A 25,614-nucleotide genomic window follows, 5' to 3' on the forward strand; every position below is an offset into this window, starting at 1 on the left:
GGAGTACGACGCACACTTCGGTATGTGCAAGGGACTCTTGACTACGCATTGTTATATGCAGTAGATGTGCCATTAGCATTTTATAGGTATACAGATGCAGATTGGGCAAGTAGCATTGTTGATAGGAGGTCTACGAGTGGCTTCATGTTCTCTTTTGGGGGTGTTGCTATTACTTGGAGCAGCAAAAAGCACCCTACGGTTGCTTTATCGAGCACAGAGGCCGAGTATAGAGGTGCAACAGTTGCGGCGTGCGAGGTAGCTTGGCTACGCACATTACTTGAGGACTTGGGAGTGCAAATGGACCAGAAGATTGTCATCCATTGTGACAACCTCAGCAGCATGCAGTTGGCTAGGAATCCAGTGTTCCATGCCACGACCAAGCACATAGAGGCCCATTACCACTACGTTCAAGAGCAAGTGTTGACGGGGCGACATCGACTTGGTCTACGTCAGCACAGAGGAGCAAATAGCGGATATCTTTACCAAGGCCCTCGGAGCTGAGAAGCTTCGACGTTTCTGGACTATGGTTGGACTCTGCGACATGCACAGCTCGAGGGGGAGTGTTGAGATGTCGAGCTCTACATCTTGAGCTCGCATCCACTACGGGTCTTGGACGCTTACGACATTTACTCAGTGGCGCATTAGGTGACCGGCACGGAGGATCTTTGCTAGTGATTCTACAGTTGGACTACACTTATAGTGCCAGCCTAGTACGCTTCTAGCGAGTTCACACTTAGTGACTGCATGTACATATGTGCTACTTTTGAGCTTTAGCACTTAGTCATTTTTGTACTCTCTTTTCTTAAGCAAAGAAGAAGAAGAAGCTTTCCATCTCTGTGTGCTTTGTGCTTGTCTTGTGTAGCTCTCTTGCACCCTCATTCTTTATAGGTGGCAGATAACATTTGGAGGGCTTACCATATCTTGCACGCAAGTGGTTAAATGGGAGTGTTTTTTCTTCCTTGGTTGTACGTTGCCCTAGTTACACATGATGAATATACATTTTCTCAGAAATTACCGACTATTGCATCCTTCAAACGAGGCCTTCTTCTCTGTATAAGAGACCCTATTTTCCATACTACTACCATTGAGCATGATTTGGCATGTCATGTTGCTAGTGCAGGTTTTGAGAGTATGCTTCTCTCTACTCTGGACATACCAGCGTGGCTTCACATATATGCATTAGCCAAGGAAAATCCCGCACTGGCTATTGATAAAGTCATAGAAATAAATGCCATTTTCCCCAAAATCACTAATGAGGATACCAGGGAAAGGAGGGAATGGTGGGAAGGATCACCTTCTACCATGAGAAGATTTATGGAGATGCATGGGAAGGAGCTTAGGAATGACCCTTTGGTGAGACAAAGGAAGAAGAGCATGTTGCAGGGTGCCCGCATGTTCACCCTCTCACCACCCTCTAGCCCCATGAGCAACCTAATACCTGAAGATTTGGATGAGGAGGAGCAAGCAGCAGAGTTAAGGAGGAATTTTCTATTACAAGGGCAGCGTTGGAAAAAGCCTCAAAACCTATGGAAACATATACTGACCCTTTCATGCCACATAGATGGTTGGAACCGATGTTACATGGCTCTCATTAGAATGTTTGGATTTTGGCAATTATGCCCTACTTGCCCCCATCAATGAGAAATTCCTACTTACCCTTCTGATTGATAAGGACAAAGAGGCAGCAAGAATTGGCCTGTAGAAAATCCTCATGATGAATTCTTCAAATATCATTGAGCCCTATCTTATTGAATGTCCCTTCACCATGGTGCAGGTTGAGACACAATGATGCCCCATCAATCTTGGGTGTGTCCTAGGAGTTAAAGGTGTTATATCCCTAATTGGGAGGGACCCTAGCTATACTACACAGCTACGGAACATTCACCACCCCTTCATCAAATGTGGTTGTGATCTCAATGGTGAAGGAGACCAATGCAGAGACGACAACGTTCTTTGGTTTGTTCATGCTCTATGGCTAATAATGTTTAAAGATGATTCATTTTTTTTAGATGATTCTTTGAAGAAGTCCACCCTCAAATTCCTGAAATGGGTGTCTACTGAAGGACAAGAAGGAATCAAAGCATTTCTCATTCACCATATGTATAGGGAAAGGCTCAAAGTATACATCAAATAAGCTGCCTTATTCCAACCAACCCCTCTTGATGCTCCAAATAATGAAATGGAAGCCTTCCTTTAAAAAGCTGTGTTGCCTACCACAAAGTCTAGCTCTGACTCTAGGCATGGCAAGAAAGGACGGGTTGACCAAGGTAAAGGTAGACCAAGGAAGGGTCGAAACCCGAGATACTTAACTCGACCACCTACTACCCCCCCTTGGAACCCAATATTCTCACCCTCTGAATCCTTTGCCAGTTATTCTTCTATTAGCCTACCTATGGCACTACCCCTACCCCTACTACTACTTCTCATGTTCGCTGTGCTATCACCCTAGGATGTGTCCCTAGTGCTAAGAATTGGATGTATTTCTAATGATTGCAGGATGTTATCAAGGATAAATTTGATAGATTTTTTCTGGTATCAAATCATCCATCCAAGTGTTGTACCTTCATGCAACTTAGCTACAGAAATGCCTTTATGGATGTAAGGTCTATCCATGCCTTTTTTGGCCTTTTTTTGTATGGACTAGATATTCCAACTAATGAGCTATGGGACAAACTATGTTTTGCTTGGTCCTTTATGGACCCTATTAAACTACAGATATGCAACACTAAGGAATTCTTTTCTACTACTGAAATACCTCCATGTCAGTGCAATGATGCTACACCCGGTTATTTGAGCATTCTAAAGCATGCACTATTTTTTGATCTCAAGTACATTGATGATCAAAATAAGAGAAGTATTTTCATGAAAGGGCTTAATCATATCCCTTCCCAACCTTTGTGCCAACAGATTGCCATAAATGAACTTTGGAAATGTTTTTTTAACATAATTAAGAGTGGCATTTTACCCCTACCTCCCCATCTTCAAGAAGATAGGATCAAAAATCTATAAATGGGCATACTGTGAAACTACACTGCAATCTAAACACTTTACAAAAATGATTGCCCGTATGGATCAACACATTGATGCCCTCAAAAGAAAATATTTTATTACACGTTTTGGATAAATCTGCCAATAACCCTGTCTTCATATGTCCAACCTTCATGACTCAAGAAGCCAAGAAGAGGCTAGCAAAAACTAATTTTCTACCCATTAATATGCCCCAAACTGACGTTTAGGCTAGCGGAATCTGATTTTTTGCCCATTTATATACCCCAAACTGACATTTTGCAAGCAATTGGTGATTTCCTCACCAAGTATCAATTAAAAAACCTCTCTTATTTACCCTACCTAATGGCTATTTATAATTAAAGCCCATAAAAATGCCTTTAGGTGGATCACATGAGGGTCTAATTGTTGTTTTTTGGAGGTTTCTTTGCTCTTAGCATGTATTCTCAGAACATGTATCCCATGCCTAAAAAACAGGGCACACTCACTCAACCAAAAAGCCCTGTTATGTTGCAATATCAAGCTACAATCTTAGTGGATTGTAGACTCGCTATATGAAGTTATCCTAAATCTACCAAGAAAAGTAACCTCTGTATTTTTAGCTGATGTCAAAAAATGCTATGAGAACATTCCCCATGAGGGCAACATCGGAATCATTACCATCATGACCTCCCTCATTAGCTATGTCTTTGATCAGCATGGACCTTTCATCTTATTTAAGAATTTTCCAAGTAATTGTACAAGTGAAAACTGGTCGTAGCAACCTTACAAACATCAGTTATCCTTTGACAAAAGACAAGTTGTAGAACTAAACTCCTGCCAATTAACAAGATGTACATCCAATGTAATAGAAAGGTCTACAGGTAGATTATTGGGATCCCCATGGGACTTGCATGCTCTCCCATTTGGTGTAACCTTTACCTATATGCATTGGAATACAATTACATTAGCTGAGTCCTAAAAGATAATCTTCATCGGCATCACCTTCTCCATCTCAAAACTCCCTTCAGGTTCTTTGATGATATTCTTTGGGTTAACAATGAGCAACCTAGGTATTTTACTATCACCAACCCCATTTATCCTCCTTGCCTCTCCATAGATGACAACAATACCATCTTTTTTGAAGGCAAAGGTATCAACACAACTTTCCTTAGCATGAAGATTGAAGTACATCATGGGAAACTGCATAAATCCAAGATAGACAAAATTATGGTCTCACAAAGTCATATTATGATCCACAGAGGCAGCAATAATCCGTCTAACTGGTCTCACAAAGTCATATTATCCCAAATCAAACCCATCATCTTTTGTAACCACTCTATAGAACAAGCCTGCGCTGATATAAAAACCTTTGTACAAGCCTTTTGTCTGAATGTCTTGAGAGAACTAGATTACGGAGAATCATTTGCAATACGTAGAAACCACAAACAATCTGCAATCATGTACAGACTTAAGAAAAGTCAACCTATGCCTCAAAGGGTGGGCACTAGGTTCCTAATGGGGGCCTAGTACCCCATTAGTGGACTCTCCTACAAACAATTGACCTATTGTAAAGAGGAGGGTTTTTCCTACACATACCCTGGATTTGTTTTCCTATGGAATCTAAGGCTTAAAGTGAGTGGCTTTAAACATCATAAGGGTGATACTTGTCTGCCAGATAGGAAGTATTACAAATCACCTTCACAAACTTCCATTATACCACTACCCTGGCATACATCCGTGCATGGCGGGTATTGAGTCATGACTATATCAATAAGGAGACCCTACCACCTCTCCCACGTTTCCTCTTACTCCCACCACCCCACTCTGCGTGAGTAAACCACTCTTGCCTACTTTTTCAAAGATGGAAAATTTACAGATCTATATGAAGGTTGCTATGTGGGATATTGAGAGCTTGAGTTTGCAAGACTTTGTGATTGGACCATACTTCCCTAACCAGCTCAATATGGAGCTTCTTGATCAAGTATGGGCAATTATCATAGGATTAATTCCCCTTTAAATTTCTTGCCTTAAGCGGACATTGATAACAAGTGTACTTCATTAATGACACCTGCCTATCACTTCTAACTCTTTTTTACTGTTGGCTGTGATGGTGGAAGGTAACATTTGGAGGACTTACCATATCTTGCATGCAAGTGGTTTAATGGGAGTATTTTGTCTTCCTTGATTGTACATTGCCCCAGTTACACATGATGAATATGCATTTTCAGGACGTTTTTATCTATGGATGATTGTCTATTTTATGCTCTGATGGTTGAATTCATCCCACACACACACACACGCGTGTGCGTGCATGCATGTGCACACACACACACACACACATGCGTGCACGCGTGCACACACACACATACATCTACGACAGAACTCTTAAGAGCTATTAGTTCAAGATAAATTTTTCAAATAACTTAAAGATTATGCATTCCTTTAAACGATTGGTCAAAGATCTTGTCTAGGTCTTCCCTCAGAGACTGAACAGTTGATGACCCTAACAACAACGCTTCAATAGTCATGGCATCTATTGTACATCCTTGCAGCTCATGATGTCAAGTGCAACCAATAAGAAAAAGCATGCCCAAGCCAGCAGAATGCACACTATTTTCCCTGTTGTGTGCATCTTGGTTAACAATACACGGGCTTTACATACAACGCTCCCAATTAACTAGCTTTAAAATGCAAGAATGCAATTATACATAGATTTACTACTAGTACCATAAATAACAAAACAAGCAACAACTATCACAAATATACATAAGGACCAACAGTTCATATTTAAAATCACTAAAGGGTGAGTCAGCTTTGTCAGATGACTGGTAGAGGAAAACTACCCCATTACCACACATGCAATCCTGTAATTATTTTTTCAAGCTTTTTCTATTCACCATACCCTGCACTTCTATACCCAATTATACATACAATGATCTATCCCTATGTAAATAAATTTTCACTTGTGTATCTTGAAGAGAATTAGAGCTACCTTTATCAAGAAAGCAGGACAACAGAACATTAGAAGACCAAATTCATTAACAAAACGCGCTCAAAATTAATTCCTACAGCTCACAAGAAAAGCTCTAAGCTAAAGATAAATCCACCTCCACTAAATGCACAAAAAATTCTGTTATGAGGTAGTAACAAGGTTCTAAAGTTCCCACACTAAAGAAAATCTCAAAACCAAACATAGACTATCAATGAGATATGGCATCTTTTGTCAAGTTGCGAGGCCACTGTCACATCAACACCCATGAATTAAAAAAAAAATGATATCAAAATAGAAATAGCAAAAGAAGAAAACAATTCTTGTTCACAGTAGAAGGGACTAAGTATGAACCATAATGTTCAACGTAAATAAACCACCAATTGCACTACAATTTATAAACCTATAGTTGCACCATACACAACACAAACTACTAATGTAAAATTGGCACTACATGAAAGAATCTGTAAATTCACATTGTAGAACACATGAGATGCCTCCAATAGGAGTTTGAAACCAACGATGCAAATGAGGAAGAGTGATGATAGTTCATTTCATACCATCCTTTACCCTCCAGAGTCCACTACACGATTCAATGTCCGAGTCCACTACACGATTCAATGTCCATGTACAAACTCAATCTTCAAGCCTGATTAATTGATGGAACACGATCACCATCCCCTAAAATTTGGATAATAAAAGGAGAGGATGTCAGCATCAAAATGCTAGACAAGTAATCCAAGCATATGACATAAAACCAAACAGATAAAACAAAAAATAGGGATTGGAACGAAAACAAGTGTGCTCGTGTTTATAAATTTCTATGCTCATAGATGCAGAGTCTCAGCGGGTAAGAAAACAAGGTTCAAGATGAAAGGGAGAAGGTTTTCATGCTTCCTTGTCATCTAACTATGGAAACACTTTGTTATGCATATCTGGTTACCACTTTTCTACTGGTGACAGTGGATCAGCCACAAAAACCACCATGGAAATATCTCTGAAGTGAATTTTATATGGCTACTCAGTCCAGATAACTATCCAAAACCTTTGCTTGCAAGCTTGAATGAGTCTATTCTCGGTACAATAAAGGTAATTTCCAACTTCTGTCATTTACATGTTGCACCTGTCAAAAGTTTTTTCTTGTAAATTTTTCTTAGCTACATACCCTTTGTAGGCCAAGCTTTGGCAGGTTGGACTAAAGGGAAGAAATTCTTTTTGGATTTTCCAAACTGAAGGCAAAAGTGACGTGGTCACATTATATGAGTTTTTTTTCCAAGACAAAGATCCTTCTATTAGTTAATGAAACCGCTTATAGGGCTACAACCTCCTCTACGAGAGAGGGCTACAACAATCATGAAGGGGAGACTCTTCCAATGAAAAAACAACATATGTACAATAAGGCTAGATCAAGAGATGGGAGGGGGGAAAATCCACACAGGTGGACGTTAGTGCCATCTGAGCACACCCTAGACCATGGTGAAAAAAATTCCCAGGACGCTAGAGTCGAAGGAAAGCCTCTATGCACTTATGCATGCGGTCAGAACTGCCCTGGAGTCTCTCGAAATTTCCTCTGAAAGTATGGACCAGCTCTAGCCAAAGATCCTGAACAATCTCTGCTGGTGGTACACAGCGAGCCTTGAAGATGCGGAAGCAATGGGCCTGCTAAATGAACCAGAGTGTCAGGCCACTAATGAGCTCCTAGCACTCCTCTCTCTCACTGCAGCACTCCAGTGGAGTAAATTGTGTAGCAGGCTGGAATGTAGGTCGACCCCCCTCACTACAAGAGGTTGTGTGCTCGTGTGACGCTTTTAATGACGGAAATACAATGGGTTTTTAAAACCCCCGGTGTCGCTATGAGAGTCGATACGAGGACGTCGCTAAACACGTCGCTATGGGAGTCGCTATAAGTGTCACTATAAACGTCGCTACGAGCTAGATGCTAAAGTATTTGAAATTGCTTCGTCTTTTAAAGTCGGAAAATTTGAGCATGTTTTCTTTGTGCTAGATGAAGGTGACGGAGGCTCCAGTGCAGGTAGTAGTAGTCCTTATGGAATGACATGAACAGACTGGAGTTTGCAACGACTATAGCAACGCTACAGGGCCATCAATAGAGACGCTTATAGAGATGCTGCAGAGCCTTATTTAGCGACAGTCATAGGGACGCCCGAGATGAAAATTTTTTGGTGGCACAACCGTATTGAATGTTTCATTTGTCTATTTACCTTTGAAAAAAAGTGCAAAGGTAAATATAGACCCAAAATCGTCACCCACAAGACAATATAATCATTAACTCCATCATCCATAGTACATATTGTTTGCAAAATAACGATACCAAAATGACAAGCGTAAATTGATGAAAGTAAATCAATGACAATTGTACACATAGGCAAAATCACTTGATTTTTTATCTTTGCAAATGTAATAGTTACAAACCATTGTCATTATTTAAAAAATATACATGGTTTTCAAAAAGACATATAAATGTCATCTCATGATACATAATCTATGACAAAAAGAAACTAATGCTATCTAGCTATGGCTAAACTGACGTCGTCTATCAGACGTCTCATCGCGTCAAAGTACCGTATCTGTCGAATTCTGCAAAAAAAAATAATAAGATAGTTTTTTGTAAGGGTAAACATATAGCTCTTAGGTCAGTCCATTTCTTAGTTGAATCCACCTCAAGAAAACCAGAATCTCATCTACACACAGTAGCGTTGCGACCCTCCATGATTATCTTGAACTATTGCACGTCGAACAAGTCGACCAAAAATCCTCTATAATCGATCCTCAAAATCTCATATAGCATGCCGAAGTAAGTGAGTTCCACCACCACAAGTTTTGCATCAAGGACCATCGTCAACTAGACTGTTCAAATTTTTCCATGATTCCACAATGTAATAGGACTAGTCTTTGAAGTTCTTAAAGTCGAAAAGAATGTAGCTGGGCATATTTTTTCTTAGCACGATTTGAAAGATTGTTGAATAGTCTATTAAATAGAGCTTATACGAATGAGTTGAGATATTAAGAGAGAACATATATTCTTTTTTTTAAATAATACACTAAAGACGGATTTGATAAAGATTAATGAATAACAGATAGTCTGTTTATGAACAGTAAAATTGAGATTTTTATTAATATTAATATTTTATATTTATGTGTTTTAGCTTAAAATGCATGGGTAGGCTTAAAATAAGTTGTAAAAGTAGTGGAGACCCAAAAATAGAGGTTTTATGAGTTGCGACCTAAAAGTTGCGTTTTTAGCCAAATAGAGATGTTTTTTGCAATTCTGTCTGCGCAGCCTTGTAGACCAGACCTATTCCCGTCGTTTTGAGTACCTGGATCGCTCTATTCTGAGTTTGTTTGTAAAAGTTATGATGAAAACAAACAGAAGGCAGCAGCAGTGTAATGTACACAGGGACAGACAAACCTACAACATCATACAGTTCTCCTTGCTATCAACCAAGAAGTGGATTGTTTCTTCATGGTAGAGTATGACAATTGAGATTATGAAGGTATATAATTATGTTTTTTTACTTTGATTATCATGTTGAATTGGTTGCACGAGTATGTTCTTTTGGCTATTTTGTAGGCGATGCAGAAATCAATGTGTGAAACAGGATCTGTGCAAAGTGTCATGATAGAAATCTAACCTTTACGGATCTCTTAGCGATCACGTTCTTATATTATTCTCGCAGGTATACTTGGTACGAAAATCGTGCAGGCTTTTCGAGGAAAAGAAGGATAAAAGCACGACGGGTGATGCGTTTGGGGATCATTCACCGATCTCTTCTTCTGCGAGTGCGAGTGCGAGTGCGAGTGAGAGTGAGAGTGAGAGTGAGAGTGCGAGTGCGAGTGCGAGTGAGACGCTGCATGCAAGCGAACTGAAGCTCGGGGGTGGTCGGGAGGTTCGAGCTCCGTACAATGGAGTGCGCCCATATATTTTTCTCCTCTGTTATATCAAAACTCTACAAAGATTCATCAATACAAAGATCTCTTCCTCTATCTTTTTCTATCGATCTCTATTATTCCGTTCCCGTGACACACAATCTTGAGTAAAACGCTTTTTCTCGATCCATTTCACCCTAAAATGTCGACCTTTACACCATGATGTTGTGTATGACTTATACTACAACCAACAAAGATTATAAGTGGCCGTTCAAACATCTAGAAAGTTACTAGTCGTACATTGCAAACTTACCTTGGTCGCGCAACCCCTAGAGTACTCCCACTCTTCCTCAGTCACTTCTTCATTGAAATGTTGTGCGCTTTTCAATTGGTTATGCAACCATCTTAAGCTCATGAATGTTGGTAGGCTCTCTAGACCCGTCGAAGAGTGCATTGGTGGTCGTCTTCCCCGTCTCCACTTGATTCGTGCCCTTTGTCGCTCTTGCTTTGCATCCTCATATTGTGAAATCCACTTCTGCATGACTGGATTGTGAAGCATGCAAAATAGGTTGATTTTAGCCTCTAGATCTTCCGTCATCTTCTTCTCAACACCGAGATTGCACATAACAATTCCAGATATGCGCTCATCATCTATGGTTCGCCATAGCGTGTCCTGAGATTTATCAAATCCGTCTAGCCACTCTCCAATGTACACTAGGGACTCTGATACCAGCCAACCTTCTGCCATGCTACCCTCCGGACGTGTCTTCTGATGCACATATCCCTTGAGCGTTTTCATGAAACGTTCTAAAATAACATGCATCTCAAATGTACTGTGCTAGCTATTTCCACCTCATCAACTATGTGAACAAGTAGATGCACCTGAATGGTTAGCATGGTAGTAGGAAAATGTTTCTCAAACATCCACACAATCTCCACAGCGTTTAGTTTGGCAAATGGTATGGATTCTACGTTGATCTCCTTTTGTGAGATCTATTGCACCAACTTTGCAAGTTTGTAGATTGTGTTACGAACGTCAAGAGACAAACATCTCTCAATGGCAACCGGTAAAATAAACTGCAAAACACGTGCAGCAATGATATTAAACTCCACACACAAATTTGTTACACAATTCCTAGTATGATATACTTCACTATGAAAATACCTGACACATTTTATGCCAGTCGTGTGACTTCAAACCGATAAGCTTTCCTTCTTTAGTAAACCACGTTCGGAGCGAGTGCATTACGCCAGTGGGGGTCCGCAAAGATCGAACGGTCTCTTTTACTTTGCATTCTTGGGCTCCTGTGAAAATCCATGGTGCTTTAGGGAGTTTTATCGATCCATTGGACGCTGTTTGCGGCCAATATTGATCCATACGATCCACATTTCTAAGGTCAACTCTGGCTCCCAAAGTATCTTTCTTGCCGGTCAGATGGTCCCATAGTAGATTACCCATATTCTTGAATATGTGCATTGGATTGAGCAAGTGATTGATCATGAGTCGGGGCCAGTATGGTAACTCGTACCATAGAGATAGTCTCTTCATTCATAGGGGCAATCCGTCATCACACATCTCCTTCTGTTCTAACCATGCTTGTGCAGACATCCTCGGTGGCTCTCTTCCCAAAAAGCCGTCGCGCAACACATGATTCTCTGGAAGATACGCTTGATGACCTTCGTAGATTTTCTTCCTACGTGCATTCAGTCTAGGTCCACATGTGACACATGCTCTGTAGCCGTTTGTTTGAAGCCCTGCATGTATACACATGATAAAAGATCAGCTTGAGAAAAACCAAGATTTATAGTGTCTGAGTGAGGAGTGTAAATAGATCACCTGAGCATCCTGTTAGTCTGGGATAGTCATGCATGATCCACATTAGAATGCCTGTGATCAAAGCATTCGGTCGACCTGTGTGTCGGCTCATATCCACCACTTCTATGCCAATCCACAATTGTTGTAGCTCTTCCAATAGTGGATGAAGATACACATCCATAGTCTTCACTTTATATCGCCTCGGCACAATCAAGCTTAGCCATAGGTGCCCCTTCTTTGTAGTCAACCACGGGGGAATAATGTAGTTGACGATGACAACGGGCCATACACTGTAAGATGTTGATCTTTGACCAAATGGATTTACGCCATCCATAGCCAGGCCTAAGCGCAAATTTTGAGCTTCCTTGGCAAAATCCAACCATGTTTCATCTATATGTTTCCAGGATACACAATCTGCAGAAATCTGTAGCACACCATCCGAAGATTTATTCTCCTCATGCCATGATGCTAGGGCGGCTATGGACTTACATTCGAAGAAATGCTTGATGAGAGGAAGCAGAGGAAAATGTCACAAAACCTTTTGCGGAGCTTTTGTTCTGTGGAGATCTACTCGATATCTTTCGGAATCACATTTCGGAAACTTCTCCATGTCTATGTATTCCCCTATGAAAAGAATGCAGTCATTAGGACAAGCATGGATCGAATTGTAAACCATCCCCAAGTATCGCAAAATCTTTCTTACTTCCTTGCACGAATCTGGCATCACATTATCAGTTGGTAGTATGTGCTCTTTGAGCAATCTACACAACATAAAAATACACTACAATTGTGTAAAAATCTATCAGATCATTATAAATTTAGAGTTTTTTTAAAGTAAACTAATTGTAATAGATCACCTGAAAAGCGTTGTGACGCTAGTGTCACTCCATCTAAACTTTGTCTGCATGTTGAGAAGAACCAAGAGCGCTCTCAATCTAGACACACGTGCTCCATTATACAATGGTGTATCGGCTTCACTTTTCATATCATCATAGACAAGCCTTTCTGAATCCATGATCGTCTCAATCATTTCATCAATCTCGGGCTCAAACATCGCCTCGTTGGGAATGTGGTCTGCATGATCATCCCCCGAGCTTTCAGAGGCTACATCTTGTGGCCTCACATATGCTGCTGGACCAAAGCGCATGCGAACATGTCTATTGGGTTGCAAGATTACTGCCTGTTGGCCAATGTCAGAGTCCAACGAGTTATAATTTGAAACAACTCGATCTCTAATATATGTTTTGAACTCGCCAAATTCACGAACGTGCTACAAAGAAACCCCTCTTGTCCGTCGCACAGTATGCTTGCAATGATTACAAGGACATAAGATCCTCGTTGAGAGATAGGTGTTTCGGTTGGACGGCCCCACATCCTCATCGCTACTCATAATGAGGGTTAAAATCTTATAACCTGGACAAAAAATTTAATCTTCTATTGGCATTCTTCGTCTTTTATCTCTCTCTCTCTCTCTCTCTCTCTCTCTCTCTCTCTCTATCTCTCTCTCTATCTCTTTGTTCACAGTTTAAACTACCTCACATTCTCTAGTCATGTCCAATCCCCACATACCTTGGTCTAGAGGTGCACGGAGATTAGAACCACCGGGTTATAATCTCGTCTTTATTTGTCAATGCCTATATTTATGGCTACAAGAAATCTACACACCCACGTCTACATGATACTGCATGTAGTGGAAAAAACCCCTTTGCCTCTTCTCTAGCTGTAGCATTTCATAGCATCTTAATATCTTTTCACAGTAGATCTTTGTTTGTAGCATGCAGGTACGCCATTCTTGCAATGTAGCTGATGTCTGATCAAGGCACTTAATTCTTACTCTAGATTTGACGGGATGTGGTGTGTGTGTGTGTGTGTGTGTGTGTGTCTGTGTTTGTGACCCTTGGAATCGTCATCTTGCATCACTAATTTCTATGTAGGCTCAATTTTCTCTTCCATTAGCTGAACATGACGGCTTATTGTATGGTAGGAGCAGTCGAACATGCAGCTGGAATTGCTCGTCCGCATGGACTGTCGAGGCTATGAGCGCAGGAAGTTTTCTCACCATTTCTTCCAAGCGTCGACGGCTCTTTGAGTTGCGCCTACACGAAAATCTAAATCTAACCTTATCTTAAACGATAAAAAGAAGAAAAGGGTATAACCTTTCTATCACCCAAGTGTGGTAGATTGGTTATGCAAATTCCCTCTTCAATAACAGGTAAATAACGTAAATAAACCTAAATCTAATCTAATATAACGTAAATAAACTTAAATTAATAAACCTAAATCTAATCTAATATAACGTAAATCTAAGTCTAACGTAAATAAACATAAATCTAATCAAACGTAAATCTAGAAAAAAATAAACCTAAATCTAATCTAATTTAACTTAAATAAACCTAAATCTAATTTAACGTAAGTCTACATCTAACCTAATATTTAACGTCTTTTGGGATAGTTTCCTACAACGTTAAAACTCTCTTCTTCTTGTGTGTGTGTGTGTGTGTGTGCCAATAAAAAGAGAAAAATGGTATAACCTTTCTATCACCCAAGTGTGGTAAATTGGTTATGCCATTTTCCTCTTGAATAACAGGTCTTGAGTTCATCTCCTCGTCGGCTAGATTTTTAGGTCTCTTTAATTAGTTTCCTACGATGTTAAATTAAACTCTCTTCTTCTCGGGTGTGTGTGTGGGTTTGTGTGCATGCCAATAAAAAAAGGAGAAAAATGGTAAAACTTTTCTATCACCGAAGTGTGATAGTTTGGTTATGCCATTTCCCTCATGAATAACAGGTCTTGAGTTCAACTCCTGTCGACTAGATCTTTAAGGTCTCTTGGGATAGTTTCCTATGATGGTAAGACTCTCTTCTTCTTCTTCTTCTTCTTCTCTCTCTCTCTCTCTCTCTCTCTCTCTCTCTCTCTCTCTCTCTCTCTCTCTCTCTTTTCCTCTCTCAATGTGTGTGTGCATTATTTGTTTATGCATGTGTGTGTGCATTTTTGGTTTATGCATGCTCTCTCTCTTTCTCTTTTCCTCTCTCAATGTGTGTGTGCATTCTTTGTTTATGCATGTGTGTGTGCAGTTTTGCTTTATGCATGCTCTCTCTCTCTCTCTTTTCCTCTCTCAATGTGTGTGTGCATTCTTTGTTTATGCATGTATGTGTGCGTTTTTTGTTTATGCTTGTGCTCTCTCTCTCTCTCTCTATCTCAAAAACACAATGTGTGTGTGTGTGAGAGAGAGAGAGAGGGAGAGAGAAAGAGGGGAAGGGAACATGAGAGTGAGGAGAGGGAGGAGCATACCTGGATCTCCTTCCTCTCCTTGTGTGTGTGTGGAGAAGAAAGTGAGAGAGAGAGGGAGAGCGTTACCTTGCTTGCTTGAGCACGCGCCGAAAACTTAGGTTTGAGATTTGAGTTTTTGAACGCTCTCGGTTATTTCTTTTAGCCCTGGTGGTGTCCCTATAGGCGTCACTATGCTAGTTGTAGCATAGCGACGCCTATAGCGATGCTTATAGCGACGCGGTTGTTTTTCATGTTTGAGCGTTGCACTACAAGCGTTGCTACTATTAAGTACGTCTTGTAGTGCCTGCATCACGACCATGCTGCTGGTGGAAGATAGCTCAAACTGAAGTGCCGAGCCCGTGAGAGTGGACCTAGCAGGTGACCCCCAAGTGTACTACCGAGTAGTGCAAAGAGCTTGCATAGCGGCAAGATAGGAAGCCACATGTACTGTGCTAGAGGACAGTCCCAGAGAGAGTGACGTTGAGTCTCCACAAGATGGTCGCAAGCTGCACATGCGATTGAGAGACCACTTTGTACAAGCCAGCTTCCAACTGTTGTAGCTCTGTGTGCAACCAGCCACTAGAAGAAAGTGACTTGTCTTGGCTGTATGGAGTTCCACAACCTCTCCCAAAAAGCTGCCAAGAACTCAGCTAAGAGACCCTCATCCTGCCAATGAGGTGCTGCAACAGGACGAGGCTCTTCTTGTGCTGCCAATATGTGATGTCCCAAACAATGTTTTGAAACAAAGGGACACCTTGATGGTCTATAGAGGAAAATGGGTCCCTCCACAACCACTCTCCAGGATCCCATTGTACTCATGCCAATGGACAGCTCTTCCAAGCCCACAGTCTGTAGTGGCCAATCTCAAGAGCTGTTGGGTTGGGATCTATGACACAAGTCCTCCCACAGATGCCCACCACACAAATCCTCTGAAAAAAACACTCTTCCACATGAGAAGTCTCAACTACAACTCGATGTAAGCGTCCCTCACCCTATACCTCAAAAAATAGGGAGGGTACAGTCTCTGAGCAAGCCCAAACTAAGATGAGAACCTCCAGTTGTGTGAAGGATCCTATCCACCTGGGTGCTGCTGACTCGAGAGGTGTGAGCCACTGAGCTGGTTCTGCCTCTAAGATGACTTGACACATGCTCTGCAACCCTCCCATGCCCTATAGGTGAATGCCCTGAAGCTCCTCTGACAAGCCTAAAAACTTTAACCAGTCACCTAGAGAGCATGTTGAACCCTTTGCCATGGGACCCCATGAAACATGAGACTGACTACCCACCAAGTGGCCTCTCTGAGTGCTAACCATGGGGTTCCAAACAAGAGGCTATCTCAGGTGCTCCTCCGTGCAAGTAGGCTGGCGTTTCTCTAGGCCTCTCCGTTGTTGCTCCCAAGAATAAAGTAGACTCATAGAGAAGTGGTCCTCTAGTCTCCTACTTAAGCCAACTCTACGCATCTCTGTGAAAATCCATCGAGTCGAGGGTCGCCATGGGCCTCGAGCCTAAGGCACCCTAGCACAAAGCCGCTGAAGCAAGAACTCCTTCCAAGGCTCCTCACCTGGAAGAAGTCCTCTGATGATGAGCTTCCCAAGAAGGTCTTTGCTCTGCTGTGCTGGGTGTATGATCCCCAACCCTCCTTGAGAACAAGGAAGAATGATGACATGCCATGCCACTTTGGCCTAAGATATCTGAGTGTCACACCCTGACCAAAGAAAGTTCCTGACCAAGATAATACAAGAACTCAAGAAGATCCAACAAGAATTGATCTACCACATAGTAGCCAACAACACCTGGTTGTCCACTACAAGTCTGCCTGCCTAATAACATTATGCGGAGCTCCAATTTAACAACTTCCTCCTGATAGATAGGAGGAGGGGAGAAATCTGCTGCTGCGGAGACAAGTCCAAGCCAATCTCACAGCCCAAGTATCGAAATGAAGTCCTTAGAGGAATCCACCTAAAACCCTCCCCTGGCATCCAATCTGGGTAGGAGGACTACCAACCGAGGAAGACACATTTTTTCTCCAATTGATGTGTGCACTAGATGCACAACAAAAACTCTCAAGAGCCTTCTCACACCTGTGTAGGTTGGCCTCCTAGCCAGCCAAGTAGTACAAGGCACAATTGTATGCAAACTCAGCGTCTTGTAGCTCATCTCCCCGAATAGGGAGCACTAAGCCGCGTAAACCAACGTGTTGTGAAACCATAAACCTGCTCGTCACCTCATCATAGAACAGAAAGAGGAAAGGGCAAGAGGGAAGCCCTGTCTGATCAACCATGTGAGCATGAAGAGATCACCTCTACCTCCTGTGCTAAAAGCACATGACTGCATGCCCGTCTGTACAAAGCTGACACCCCTGGGATCCAAGCATCTGAGAAGCCCATCTTGCGTAGAGTGCCCTCTAGAAAATCCCAGTTTTCATAGGCCTTCTCAAATCAAGAAGAAGAATCACCAAATCCTTGGCTAGAGCCTTGTGAGAGCAAAAGCCTCCCAAATAGTAAAGATGTTGTCAAGGATACTACACTTCTTGACAAAACCTGTCTGAGTCACATGTATAAGGCTCTCTAGAAGTGGATAAATTCTCAAACTCAGAGCCTTGGCAAGAATCTGTAGGTTTAGTTGAGGATGGTGATGGGGCACCACTATTGAATCTCATTCAAGCAGCCATCCTCCTTGGGAATGAGGTAAATCAGGCCATCACTCATGCTATCGGGCATCTCACCTGTGTGCAAAATGTATTGAAAAGCACTACAAAGATCTGAGATAAGAAAGTCCTAGTACTCCAAGAAGAAGCTCGGGGTCAAGCCATCCTCACATGACAGCTACCATGGGGAAGTGCACTAAGTGCCGTGTGCAGCTCCTCTAGCTGATGAGGAAACTCAAGCCTCTGACACATCTCGTTAGTCAAAAGACAAGGCATCTGTGCCCACACTTTCTCTCTGCATGTATCCTAACGCTTTGACTTGGGCTCTGCAGATAGTAGATCACAGTAAAAGGTAGTAGCAACTACACGCATGTCCTCTTGCTTTGAAGCAACTAACCCATCGAGCCTCCTCACTTGCCTGATCTTGGCATGCGTATGCTGAGGTCCCACTACCTCAAAGAAAGTGCCTATCACTCTCAGCTCGTAGGTGCGCTAAGATGCCTGATGATGGAAAGCCAACTCATTGCACCTCTCCTTTGTATGACGACCTCCTAGAGAGCCTACTGTAATTGCTTCTTCAACCAAGGACTGTCTAGATGCTGCTCCTGCATCCTTTGCAAGGAAGCAACACCCCCGTCGGAGGGGTTGCACCTCCTCTCTCGCTGCAGCCACACGAGCCGCAGACTCCTAAAGAAAGAGCCGACTAAGCTGAGCAAGTCCTGAGGCCACTCTATCAACAGAAGAGTCATGTGCATCTAAGCTCTTTGTCCAAAGATCCTCTACTCGCTCTTCTCTGAGCACAGAGTCTAGAAAGACCCTCTTTTGGAAGCATAGCATCGTGCTCCCCCTCCTCTGCCTATCAGTCACTAGCGAGGATAATTGGTGCATGGTCTGAAAAGGCACTACAAGAGGTTGTGTGCTCTTGTGACGCTTTTAGTGATGGAAATACACTGGGTTTTTATAACCCTCGGCGTTGCTAAGAGAATCGCTATGAGCGTCGATATGGGGACGTCGCTATCAGTATCGCTTTGGCAATCGCTATATTCGTCTCTATAAATATTGCTATATAGCGGCGCTTATAGCAACGATTATAGCGACGCTGCAGAGCCATCTATAGTGATGCTTTTAGTGATGCTGCAGAGCCTTATATAGCGACGTTCATAGCGATGCCCGAGAGGAAATTTTTTTGGTGGCAGGGCGTTGAATGCCGTGCCACCCATCAACCATATTGAATGTTTCATTAATTGATTCACCTTTGTAAAAAAGTGCAAAGGTAAATATAGACCCAAAATAGTCACCCACAAGACAATATAACCATTAACTCCATCATCCATAGTACGTATTGTTTGCAAAATAAAGATACAAAACTGCCAAGTGTGAATTGATGAAAGTAAATCAATGACAATTGTACACATAGGCAAAGCACTTGATTGTTAAACTTTGCAAATGTAATAGTTACAAACCATTGTCATTATTTAAAAAATATACATGGTTTTCAAAAAGACGTATAAAAGTCGTCTCATGATACATAAGCTATGACAAAAAGAAACTAATGCTATCTAGCTATGGCTAAACTGACGTCATCTAATCAGAGATCTCATCGCGTCCAAGCGGCATAACTGTCGGATTCTGCAAAAAAAACAATAAGAGAGCTTTTTGTAAGTATAAACATATAGCGACGTTTATAAAACAATACAACAAATAGAAAAGAATAAGCCCTAATACTAACCATGCCTTCGCGAGAACTCAGGATGTCTATACGGGCGTTTAAGCCCTTCCTGCCTACGTAATCACGCTTGTACAGTGTGGGATCACGTCCTGTAAACGACCACTATCAAAACATACAAAGAATCCATTATGTTAGAATATAAAAATCCATAAACCCTAAACTATCAAACATAGAGAGCAATACAAAAACACTTACAAAATCGGCCTCAAATGATGCCCACCCACCGCTCCCCAAGTGGTGTGAGCTCCCTGCCTCTACTCGCGCTCTGGCTACCTCCTTTTGTTGCTTCCACTTGTCGGGATTCTCCAATCTTCTTTGGCTAGTCAATTTGGTCTATTCCACCCATGCTTGATTTCTTTTTGCACTTTGGAACGCTTGTGCTTGCAGTATTTGCGCATTCGAACCTTCATCACGTCTTCATTGAAGCGGTCATCCCGTGTTGGAACGGGAAACTCGTCATGAAGCATGTTGATGACTCTGTCTTTTAAATCATTCGATACTTCACTCCAGGTGTTTAGTATGTAGTGTCTAAACACCTGAGAGGAAAGACTGCACATGCACAAAATCACCTTCTTGCCTTCATCATCCAAGATCATGCCGCCGTTGAAGTCGACGGAGTAAGGCAAGCCCTCTCGTCGCTGACGCGTGAACCTGGGTGTCCTGGCACGGGTCTCTAGCGGCATGTCAACGGGGGTATGGACGTCTGGTGTCTCCGCTGGAGTCGGAGCCTCCAAGCGAGGAGTGTCCACTGGAGTGACTCCTAGAGGAGTACCTAGTGGTGTGTACGTGCGGGGAACGACAATTAGCCGCACAAAACCCAGTGTCGATGGAGATGCCATGGCTAGTGTCGGGACGGGAAAATAAGGGGAGGGTAAAGAGCCTCGTCGAACACGAAGTGGTGTCGAAGCATCGGTGGTGGCATCCCCACAACAACCACCATTGCCACCACTAGAGCGGCGGCACCTAGACGAGTGGAAGATTGTCTCGTTGACATCGAAGCTTCGGAGCGTGTTGAATGCTCCAAAACAAAGGGAGATGCAAATGGAGTAGGAACACGTGATGGGGCAATCCATCATCACACAGCTCCTTCTGCTCTAACCATGCTTGTGCAGACATCCTCGGTGACTCTCTTCCCAAAAATCCATCACGTAATACATGATTCTCTGGAAAATATGCTTGATGACCTTCATAGATTTACTTCTTCAATGAGGGCGCCCTACGTGCATTCAGTTTAGGTCCACATGTGACACATGCTCTGTATCCGCTTGTTTGAAGCCCTGCATGTATACACATGATAATAGGTCAGCTTGAGAAAAACAAAGATTTATAGTGTCTGAGTGAGGAGTGTAAATAGATCACCTGAGCATTCTGTTAGTCCGGGATAGTCATGCATGGTCCACATTAGAATGCCTCTGATCAAAGCATTCCATCGACCTGTGTGTCGCTCATGTCCACCACTTCTATGCCAACCCATAATTGTTGTAGCTCTTCCAATAGTGGACGAAGATACACATCCATATTCTTCACTTTATATTGCCCCGGCATAATCAAGCTTAGCCAAAAGTGCCCCTTCTTCGTAGTCAACCACGGGGGAATGTTGTAGTTGACGATGACAACGGGCCATACACTGTAAGATGTTGATCTTTGACCAAATGGATTTACGCCATCCATAGCCAGGCCTAAGTGCAAATTTTGAGCTTCCCTGGCCAAATCCGACCATGTTCCATCTATATGTTTCCAAGCTGCACAATCTGTAGGAATCCGTAGCACACCATCCAAAGATTTATTCTCCTCATGCCATGATGCTAGGGAGGCCATGGACTTACATTCGAGGAAATGATTGATGCGAGGAAGCAGAGAAAATGTCACAAAACCTTTTGCAAAATTTTTGTTCCGTGGATATCTCCTCTATATCTCTCGGAGTCACATTTCGGACACCTCTCCATGTCTATGTAGTCCCCTCTGAAAAGAATGCAGTCATGACGACAAGCGTGGATCAAATTGTAATCCATCCCCAAGTTTTGCAAAATCTTTCTTGCTTCCTCTCGGGAATCTGGCATCACATTTTCAGCTGGTACTATGTGCTCTTTGAGCAATCTACACAACATAAAAATACGGTACAATTGTGTAAAAATCTATCAGATCATTATACATTTAGAGTTTTATTAAAGTAAACTAATTGTAATAGATCACCTAAAAAGCGTTGTGATGCTAGTGTCACTCCATTCAAACTTTGCATGCATGTTGAGAAGAACCAGGAGCGCTTTCAATCTAGACACACGTGCTCCATTATACAATGGCGTGTCGGCTTCAGTTTTCATATCATCATAGATAAGCCTTTCTAAATCCATGATCGTCTCGATCATTTCATCAATCTCGGGCTCAAACATTGCCTCGTTGGGAATATGGTCTGCATGATCATCCCCCGAGGTTTTAGAGGCTACATCTTGTGGCCTCACATATGCTGCTTGACCAAAGTGCCTGCGAACACGTCTTTTGGGTTGCAAGATTGCTGCCTGTTGGCCAGAGTCAGAGTTCGACAAGTTATAATTGGCAACAAGTCAATCTTTGGTAGATGGATCTAACTCGCCAAATTCGCAAACGTGGCGCAAAGAAACGCGTGTTGTCCGTCGCACAACATGATTGCATTGATTACAAGGACATAAGATCCTCGTTGACGGCCCCACATCCTCGTCACTACTCATAATGAGGGAAAAAATCTTATAGCCTGAACAACAAATTTAATCTTCTATTGGCATTCTTCATCTTTCATCTCTCTCTCTCTCTCTCTCTCTCTCTCTCTCTCTCTCTCTCTCTCTCTCTCTCTCTTTGTTCACACTGTAAACTACCTCACATTCTCTAGTCATGTCCAATCCCCACAAACCTCGGTCTAGAGGTGCACAAAGATCAGAATCACCGAGTTATAATCGCGTCTTTATTGGTCAATGCCTATACTTGTGAGTACAAGAAATCACACACCCACGTCTACATGATCCCTTTGCCTCTTCTATAGCTGTAGCATTTCACAGCACCTTAACATCTTTTCACAGTAGATTTTTTCACCATTCGTCTAACTCTAATTTTTTTACCATAATCTCGAAGTTAGAGTGTAATATAAAAACTCAATCCAAAATCTTATCTTAAATCTAACCTAATTAAACATGTGGTGATTCGCTCAATTGAAGGGTAAAAGACATATCAATGGGGCTACTAGCTATGTAGATGTGAAAAGGACACCATGCATTGTGAATGATTTCATCTTCCCCACACACAATTTAGAGAGAGAGGGAGAAAGAAGAGATTGTGTGCACTATGTACATCATTTCAAAGGGCATCAGCCTTCAAGTGTCATTTCCCCTCTCTCTCTCTCGAACACTCTCAAACGCGTAGGCAATATAATCCTTTGGTGTACTCAAAATAAACCTTAATATAATCTAATCTAACTTAAATAAACCTAAATCTAATCTACGCAAATATAAATTTAGCCTTATCTTAAACGATAAAAAGAGGAAAGTGGTATAACCTTTCTACACCCAAGTGTGGTAGATTGGTTATGCCATTTCCCTCTTCAATAGCAGGTAAATAATGTAAATAAACCTAAATCTAATCTAATATAACGTAAATCTATATCTAACGTAAATAAAACATAAATAAATGTAAATCTAATCTAATATAACATAAATCTGAATTTAATTTAAATAAACCTTAATCTAATTAAACGTAAATCTAATTAAAAACAAACCTAAATTTAATCTAGTTTACCTCAAATAAACCTAAATCTAATTTAACGTAAGTCTACGTCTAACCTAATCTTTAACGTCTTTTGGGATAGTTTCCTATGACGTTAAAACTCTCTTCTTCTTGTGTGTGTGTGTGTGTGTGTGTGTGTGTGTGTGTGGGTGTGTGTGCCAATAAAAAGAGAAAAATGGTATAACCTTTCTATCACCCAAGTGTGGTAGATTGGTTATGCCATTTCCCTCTTGAATAACAGGTTTTGAGTTCAACTGCTAATAGGTTATATCTTTAGGTCTCTTTAATTAGTTTCCTACGCCGTTAAATTAAACTCTCTTCTTCTCGGGTGTGTGTGTGGGTGTGTGTGCAAGCCAATAAAAAAAGGAGAAAAATGGTATAACTTTTCTATCACCGAAGTGTGATAGATTGGTTATGCCATTTCCCTCATGAATAATAGGTCTTGAGTTCAACTCCTGTCAACTAGATATTTAAGGTCTCTTGGGATAGTTTCCTACGATGTTAAGACTCTCTTCTTCTTCTTCTCTCTCTTTCTCTCTCTCTCTCTCTCTCTCTCTCTCTATCTCTCTTTGTTTTATATCTTTCACTTTCACTTTCTCTCTCTCTCTCTATCTCTCTCTCTCTCTCTTTTCCTCTCTGAATGTGTGTGTGCATTCTTTGTTTACGCATGTGTGTGTGCATTTTTGGTTTATGCATGCTCTCTCTCTCTCTTTTCCTCTCTCAATGTGTGTGTGCATTATTTGTTTATACATGTGTGTGTGTGTGTGTGTGTGTGTGTGTGTGTGTGTGTGTGTGTGTGTGTGTGTGTGTGTGTGAGAGAGAGAGAGAGAGAGAAGGAGAGAGAAAGAGGGGAAGGGAACATGAGAGTGAGGAGAGGGAAGGATCATACCTGGCTCTCCTTCCTCTCCTCCTTTGTGTGTGTGTGTGTGTGTGTGTGTGTGTGTGTGGAGAAGAAAGAGAGAGAGAGGGAGAACGCGCGTTACCGTGCTTGCTTGAGTGCGCGCTGAAAACTCAGATATGAGATCTAAGTTTTTGAATGCTCTCGGTTACTTTTTGTAGCCCTGACGGCGTCACTATAGGTGTCGCTATGAGCGTCGCTAAGTTAATTTAGCTTAGTGACGCCTATAGCGACACCATGATTTTTCACATTTGAGCGTTACAGTACGAGTGTCGTTTCTATTAAGTACCTCTTGTAGTGAGGAAGTCCCAGCCACAATGCCAAAAGTCCCTCCCAAGTCACAAAAGTGATCACTAGTGTAGAAGCGATCTATCTGCGATAGATTCATCTTGCTACTCGACGGTCCAACGAGAGAAGGCCAGGGTGTCAGGTGGCCTCACAAAGCTAGAATGTTGCCACACATCTGAAACCCACAAAGTCATACATAACATTAATTTCCTTGGAGTTCACAAATCTGCAAGAAAACACACAAGGATACACTAAGTGCTAGTTGAAATTATTGTGTGGTGTAGTTGAGTGGAGTCTTGTGGTGCACCTTACTAGCTCTCCTAGTTTGAAAATAGCATCCTTGACTTTCTTGTCCCGACATATACACATACTCACCAGCAGAATGAACTACAGTGTAAATCAAGGAAAGGGAAAGTGAGTGATAGTCATACACACAAACTATAGATAGAATAGGGAGTATGAAGATTACCTGAAGCATCTTGTGTCAATCATGGGACTTCAACCCATACAATTAAACGCTTCCACCATTCTTCACTTTTGTGAAATCTCCCTTTTACGACCTCATGTATTCTGTTGGTGTGCGAATAGAGGCATGCTACCCTTCACCTTGTCTAATTATTCTTTTGCTAGCATCCATGGTGCTTTATGAAGCACAATATTTCCATTTGGGGCACGCCGTGGAGTAGCAGAGACGGGGAGACGTTTTAAAAGACTCAAATCCTCCCTCACACCCAAAGAGTCCTTGCCAATAATGTGGTCCCATAGTGTTTGGGCTACATTCTTGTATATGTGCATGGGATCCAAGAGGTGTTGTATTTTTAAGTCCTTCCAATATGGAGGATTTCAAAATATTGAATACCTTGACATACCTTTGGGTGGAGGACACGGAGCCGAATTGTTGTTGTGGTGTTCCTCCCAAATGGTTGGCCAATCTTCCATTGTGAGCTTTAGAGGAGTCGTCCCATTTATTGGAGCCTTGTGCTTGTTATTCCCTTGGGGTAAGAAACGATGGTTGTTTGGATAGATTACCTTGCGTAAAGAATCGGGCCTCTCCATCACCAACGATGGCTTGCAAGTAGAACATGCACTGTGCCCCGATGTGGACAACCCTGCATACATGTCATATGGTTAGAGATAAGAGTGAACTAAAGTGAGATAAATGGAGAGAGGGAAAGAGGGAAAGAGAGATAGAGGAATCGGGGTTACCAGAAATCTCTCCAAGCCCAAAGTAATTGAGATTAGTCCACGTAAGGATTCCCCTCACTTGGGCCTCCCCTCCCCCCTTGCAAGTGAGACATCGCCAATAGGAATTCCTCTCCATAACTCCTCAATGAGGGGCTCGAGTTAAATGCC

The 25,614-nt window shown here is 42.0% G+C and overlaps 1 pseudogene; it reads left to right on the top strand.

Annotated features, from left to right (window-relative positions):
* Positions 1-939: 939 nt before the first annotated feature.
* The window catches only part of LOC147461814 (uncharacterized), a 135,706-nt pseudogene continuing 111,031 nt past the window's right edge, over positions 940-25,614 (top strand).

This window comes from Adiantum capillus-veneris, chromosome 3 (genome assembly GCF_014529385.1).
Source record: "Adiantum capillus-veneris isolate H3 chromosome 3, ASM1452938v2, whole genome shotgun sequence".
In the NCBI taxonomy this organism is placed as follows: domain Eukaryota; kingdom Viridiplantae; phylum Streptophyta; class Polypodiopsida; order Polypodiales; family Pteridaceae; genus Adiantum; species Adiantum capillus-veneris.